Source organism: Chenopodium quinoa, unplaced genomic scaffold, assembly GCF_001683475.1.
Source record: "Chenopodium quinoa cultivar QQ74 unplaced genomic scaffold, ASM168347v1, whole genome shotgun sequence".
NCBI lineage: Eukaryota > Viridiplantae > Streptophyta > Magnoliopsida > Caryophyllales > Amaranthaceae > Chenopodium > Chenopodium quinoa.
The window spans coordinates 489,372-496,569 of NW_018742890.1; the positions used below are offsets into that span (position 1 = coordinate 489,372).

Here is a 7,198-nt window from a genome sequence, read left to right on the forward strand (position 1 = left end):
TTTCATGATTTTAGCTCAATGCTTGATTTAATTCCTATATTACACCTAAGATACTTAGTTATGAATATTTATGGCTTGAAACAACCTAAAAAAAGCAATTTCACAAGTTTTAGGTTCATTTAGAGTATTTACGGCTCGAAATGGCCTAAATGAGTTCTAACTTGCCCATTTTTCATGATTTTAGCTCAATGCTTGATTTAACTCCTATATGACACCTAAGATACTTAGTTATGAATATTTAAATGAAGTATCTTCCTAATTGGTGCAGGAAGAGACCCGTTGTGAACTTCTTCACCCGGGCGAATCATATGATGGACCTTTGACAGTTGTTGCCTATGGTAGTGCACAACCGGCCGAACAAGGTACGGTCCATCTTCGACCTCTTCTGCCTGAGCATTATTCTGTCGGGATCCATTCTGTGGTTCCCGGGTTTGAGGAGATCTTAATACCTTTGCCCGTGGAGGAGGATGAGTTCACTACACTCTGGGCAGCAAAAGGTAGTTTTGTGCAATGACCATCTGCTTGGATACGGTTGATGAACCAGGTAATTAAGTTTTAGATTTCACGATTTAATCTTTTCTTCCCAAGAGTTGGATGAAAATATTTTCTAACTATTTATATGATTTGTCTTATTAGCCATCGAAGAAAAGCCAAACTCCAAAGAAGAGGGTGGAGGGGCCAAAGAACAGGAGTGAACATGGCTCGGTGAGTGGAAAAACGTCGATGAAGAGCTCTTCACGAGGTTCAACTACGCAAGCTACTCCATTAGTTGAAGACACGGTGCTTCAATCGCTATCTCAGGAGTTAGCTTATTTGCACAACCGTGTTTGCGTGTTGCCTAATGACAGCCCCATCCAAATCCAACTTCCTAAGGAAATGTTCCACTACGATGATGATGCAACGATATGGCTATTCAAAGAAGATGTGAAGGAATTTCTAAGTGGTGCAATGCTTAACATTTCCCTCATTCAAATATCCATGAGGTAATTCAACTGGTACTCAATTTATATTATTCAGTTTAGTGGTGTTTGTCGTTTGGTTTTCCATTAATATTGTGTTATCATGCATGCAGAGCACTCCAGGAGCAAATATGGGAGCTTAAATCTCCTTGTCAAGTTGGGTGGTTGTGCCCTGAGCAGATGTCCACTGCTAGAATCTTAGGCAACTCCGCTGACGTGTTGTACTATGCTGAACGGGGTATCAGGCAATCAGTGAGTGCGGGAGACAAGTTTATATTCGTCCCATACTATGAGGAGTACGTCTGATTATGCTAGTCAAGTTCATTTGTTTTCCCAGTTTATTTGTTGTAATAGGCTAACTATTGATTTGTTTGTCTCGTGTGTAGTTATCATTGGACCCTACTTGTGATTTGTGTTTCCAGTAACACAATCTTCTACTTTGATTCTGCTCGGTTACCTCAAGTAAGAAAGCGCCTCGTGAGGTCCATACTGCAAAAGTAAGCATCTAGTTTGTTTCACTTCTTGTTATTCATTTTCATATCTTAACTCATATGTATTGATTATACTAGTCAAATTTGAACTTATTACTTTGATTTTTTGTAGTACCATGAAGAAGATAAATCCTCGATCTCCTCGAGGTCCTACATGGAAAGCACCCAAGGTAATTCACCCATGATGTTGTGATTTTCTTACTTTACAATGCTTAAGATGTTGCTTATTTGCTATGCATTTTGATTCATGTGATTTGTTCCTCATGCTAGTGCGCACAACAGGAAAACGGAGTTGACTGTGGCCTATACGTGATGAGATTCATGTATGACATAGTGATGAGTCATTGTACAGACACACGTCAGCTTGAAGAGGTATGCCATTTTGGTTGAAATTGCGTCCCAAAACCTCTTACTTGCTATTTTCTTGTAATCTCAAGCATTAGTCACCTATAACTAAGTGATAATGACATTTTTTAACTAGTTATGAGTTCAATAGACAAGAATTATAGAAAATAGGCATCCTAGTAGCCAAAATGGCCTTACTTGAGCCATTTTGGTTGAAATTGCGTCCCAAAACCTCTTACTTGCTCTTTTCTTGTAATATCAAGCATTAGTCACCTATAAATAAGTGATAATGACATGTTTTAACTAGTTATGAGTTCAATAGACAAGAATTATAGAAAATAGGCATCCTAGTAGCCAAAATGCCTTACTTGAGCCATTTTGGTTGAAATTGCGTCCCAAAACCACTTACTTGCTCTTTTCTTGTAATCTCAAGAATTAGGCACCTATAAATAAGTGATAATGATATGTTTGAACTAGTTATGAGTTTAATAGACAAGAAATATAGAAAATAGGCATCCTAGTAGCCAAAATGGCCTTACTTGAGCCATTTTGGTTGAAATTGCGTTCCAAAACCACTTACTTGCTCTTTTCTTGTAATCTCAAGCATTAGTCACCTATAACTAAGTGATAATGACATGTTTTAACTAGTTATGAGTTCAATAGACAAGAATTATAGAAAATAGGCATCCTAGTAGCCAAAATGGCCTTACTTGAGCCATTTTGGTTGAAATTGCGTCCCAAAACCTCTTACTTGCTCTTTTCTTGTAATCTCAAGCATTAGGCACCTATAACTAAGTGATAATGACATATTTTAACTAGTTATGAGTTCAATAGACAAGAATTATAGAAAATAGGCATCCTAGTAGCCAAAATGCCTTACTTGAGCCATTTTGGTTGAAATTGCGTCCCAAAACCACTTACTTGCTCTTTTCTTGTAATCTCAAGCATTAGGCACCTATAACTAAGTGATAATGACATGTTTTAACTAGTTATGAGTTCAATAGACAAGAAATATAGAAAATAGGCATCCTAGTAGCCAAAATGGCCTTACTTGAGCCATTTTGGTTGAAATTGCGTCCCAAAATCTCTTACTTGCATTAGGCACCTATAACTAACCCCAATTATTATTAATTCACTTCTACTAACTCACGTTTTGTGTATTCTAAGTTTTGCAAGGGGCAAACAGGACTTCCATACACGAGCGAGGAACTCCATGTAATTCGGCAGATGTTGGCGACCTACATCACATTTAATTTGTAAATATCGTCATACATTTTTGTACTATATCATATCTTCATCAATCCTAGCTTAGCCTTAGCTTATTAATTATGTACTATACATGAAGCATTTTTCTAATTTATATCATCTCTTGCGATTGTTATTATTAATTATTTATGTTTTGTTATTAATAATACTAATTATTGTTACTATTATCATAATAATTATTACTATTATAATATTAATAATTATTATTATTAATGTTAAAATAATAATAATAATAATTATTATTATTATTAATAATATTATAATATTAATATTATTTCAGCCAAAAAAAAAACAAAAACAAAAAACAGGTCAATATTAGTGCAGCCAAAAATAAAAAAAACAATACAGGTCAATGGCAACGGTTAACCGTTGCCAATATTTAAAAAATAAAAAAAATAAAAGGCGCGCCATTGTCTTTGGCAACGGTTAACCGTTGCCAACTCAAGCAATTGGCAACGGTTAACCGTTGCCAATTACTTTTAAAAACAAAAAAAAGGGCGCCATGGTCAATGGCAACGGTTAACCGTTGCCAATTTTTTTGGGATTTGGCAACCCTCAAATACTCAACGGTTCAAAACCGTTGCCTTTGGAGGGTTTTGAACAGTTGTCAATTTGCTGGTTTCGTGTAGTGACAGCCGCAAAAGAAAAATGTTTCATTTATTTAAACATAGAGGGAGTAGTGTGTTATTATATTGAAATATATATGCTCAATTAATTTTTTTTTTATTCTCGTATTGAAAGATGTTCGTTTGAATTATAATACTTGTTCATTTTCATGTTGAATGATGTTCATTTAGATTTTAATAGTTCATTCTTATATTGAACAATGTTTATTTTCTAGCAATAATGTATACAAATTTGTATTTGTAAAGGTATATTTAATTAACCTATATATTTTGTTTACAATGTGTTTTGATTGTTGCCAACAATTTTTTTCAGGGAAATTCTATATGGTGGCCTCCAAGAACTGAAAATTGTACATGGAAGACAAACGTTTTTTGAGTACTATTGAGTGACCCTATGGTTTTAGACTTTTAGATAATTGAGTATAATGTCTTTTTTATTTTATTTTACTTTATGGCTAACCTTTATAATTAAATGGTTAACCTTTATAATTTTAAGTAAATTACTAACTTACCCTCCTCCTATTTAACCCCCACCATCTTTTTCCCTTCCTAGCTAGCACCCCATCCTCCCCTAGCCACCTTTCAAAACCTCACCACCCAAAACCTAGCCACCTTTTGAAACCAAATCATCCGAAAACCGAGAAACACTGTTCAAAACCCAGCCACCACCCTTGAAACCCTAACCGTAGCCCAAATTGAAGAGATAAATGGTGTTTTTCACGGTAATAATCGGCGGTGATGATTTAATCGATGACGGAGTAAGGGACAGAGGAGAGAGAAGAGTGAAGCGAATAATGGGTGGAATTGAGGGAGGCGCGTAAGGCGAAGAAGAGGAGAGAGAGGTGTCGTGGTGGTGGGGAAAAGGGATGGTGGGGGTGTCGGGTAGGGAGAAATGAGGAGGGTAGGGTCGTCGGCAAGGGAGAAGGCTTAGCGTCGGTGTGGGGGAGGAGACTGAGCGTCGACCGCTAGCGGGGGAGGGGAGAACTGAGAAGAGAGGGGTTAGGGGGTTGAAGATGAGGGGTTAGCTAGTAATTTACTTTTGAAAAAACAATTAAGGTTAACCATAAATTTATAAAGTTAGGCCTAAAACAAAAAAATGGCACTATACTCAATTATCTAAAACCATAGGGCTACTCAATAAAATTAAAAAAAAAAGGTTGTTTTTCATGTGAATTTTCAATTCTTGGAGGCCACCGTATAGAATTTTCCTTTCTTTTAAATAAATTTGTTATCTTATTACACAGGATGATGAAATAAAAAAGATGAAGACGATGTACATATATCGAGAAAAAAATATGTATCAAGGAAAGCACACAAAGTTTTCAAAAAAAAAAAAAGTTTATAATATAAAAGGTATATAATTGTACAACAAGAAAGATGATTATATGTACCTTTTATTCATACTAATTGCACAAAAAAGACCAAAATGTGGAACTGACAATTTGAACCTCATCACTACTTCATGCGTCAAATTAAAAACATTCAGTCTAGTTTATTTTAAAAAAATAAAAACAAACTAACAAAGAAAAAAATTAAACAAATTATCGAATCCTAAATAGTACTATTTGCTTCCCACACTAAGAGTCTATTTCCTGCCGATCTTGAAACTCTTTTAGAATCTTGGCCTTGTTGTGAGTCATCAGAAGAGTTTTAAACTTATTGATTATAGACTGAAACAACATTTCCTTATTAGGCAATTGCTTAATCCAAGGCAAAGCACGAAGGTGAAAGGGTATAATATCGTTGAAAATGTCTCATTTCTCCAAATCTTTTAGAAGTGTATGAAGAACAATATGTTTAATGATATTATCTTGCATCATAGTCGGAAGATAATCCTTCCATGCAGCGAGGAAATGTTCAAGAAGACTGATTAGACTCGAAGATTAAGAGCATAATCCTCCACCTTCCTCTTCCTCTTACTCTCAGAACTATTTCTTTCAAGAGAGCCATTTGCAAAATTGGTTTCCATGTTTTGGGCTGTATAGGATAAGGGTTTTTTTTTTATATTTGTGGTAAGGCAAGTAACTTACTAAACAAGGCCGTTGGTGGGTACAATTTCCTCATGACCTGCAATTATGCGGCTTTCCTTGGCTTTAGAGTCCAAATCAATGAGCACATAAGTGTTATCTTTGAAGAAGTAAAACTGATTAGATTTTTGTGAAGCAAAGGCAGATCCAATCTCACTTTCAAACAGTGTGTTGCGCAAGCAAGTGATCTCGTCTGTTATGCGACCTTCATGAGGGTTAACTTAGACTGAGTAGAGTAATTAACGAGGGCGTAGTCGGAGCCCTTAAACAAGTAAGCTTCATTAGGCACGGTGGATTCACAAGCAGCATCCAAGAATTCCTGAGAAAACTTTGTATCCTCTGGAGACATAAACAACCATTGCATATCTTTAAGTTTAAGAACCTGACCCTCATTGTTAGAGTCATATTCTATCTTTGCACCCCATCTGTTTGCATTACATTTGCAGTAAATTAGTGTAATACCCCGAATTTTGGGAAGATATTCTAATAATTTTTGAATTATTTAATTTGGAGCCAAAATGAATTTTAAATTTTGGCGCCAAATTTAAGCATTTAATCATTTGAATAGTGAATTATTTTCGGATTTCTAAAGTAATAGGAAAATTTGCAAATTACCACCCAAAAATAGTATCAATTTCTAAATAACCACCCAATTAAAATTTTATTTTAAATTACCACCCACTAAAATAATTTTTTATGCAGATTACCACCTTTTTCAATTTTCCGTTTGATTTCAGGTGAGTGGGGCCCACCTAACGGCTAGTAACGGCTATTTTCCCCTTCCTAATTGAATTTCTCTCCGATTTTCCCCTATTTAACATTACTCCTACCCTAATTTGCGATTTGTACATCAAAATTTCCCCAAATTCCTCAAATTTTAGGCCCTTGTATTTGCTGTAACATCTTGAAGAATCGTTAGAGGTGAATTCGCATCAGGTAACCTATTACATTCTTAAATTTACAAGATACTAATTGTGCTGAAATTGGGGAAAACTTGTTGATTAGTTGATTAGGGTTTACTTTCTTCGCTAATTAGGATTATTTTCCAATCGAATTGAGGGAAACTAAGTGTTTAGTTAATTAGGGTTCATGTTGTTTGCCCAATTTAGGTGTTTTGTCATTGAATTTCTGTTAGTACTGGGTAAGTTGTGTTTGCAATGTTTACACTTAATTAAGTACTCTTAGAATTGGTTGAAGCATGTTTTAAGCTGTTATGTTTATTTGTTGTTGGAATTATTGTGGCAGAAATGGAAGAGAATAAGGTGGTTCTCAGATTTAAGTATTTGACTATAGTTATTGACCTTGAATATGAGATTGGCAAAAGTAACTTACAAGATACTGCAATAGCATTTGAAGATCAACTTCGTGATATGGATGATCCTATAGAAGGATCAATTGACATTTTGTACCCCATATTCCAGTACTTATATAAAGGAAAGTATTGGACTTTAGAAGATGATGGAGATTTGTTCAAGATGATTAGG

At 35.2% G+C, this 7,198-nt stretch overlaps 1 pseudogene; it reads right to left on the minus strand.

The window, feature by feature from the left end:
* Positions 1-5,431: 5,431 nt before the first annotated feature.
* Positions 5,432-6,151, minus strand: LOC110726869 (annotated as a pseudogene).
* Between the last annotated feature and the right edge of the window lie 1,047 nt (positions 6,152-7,198).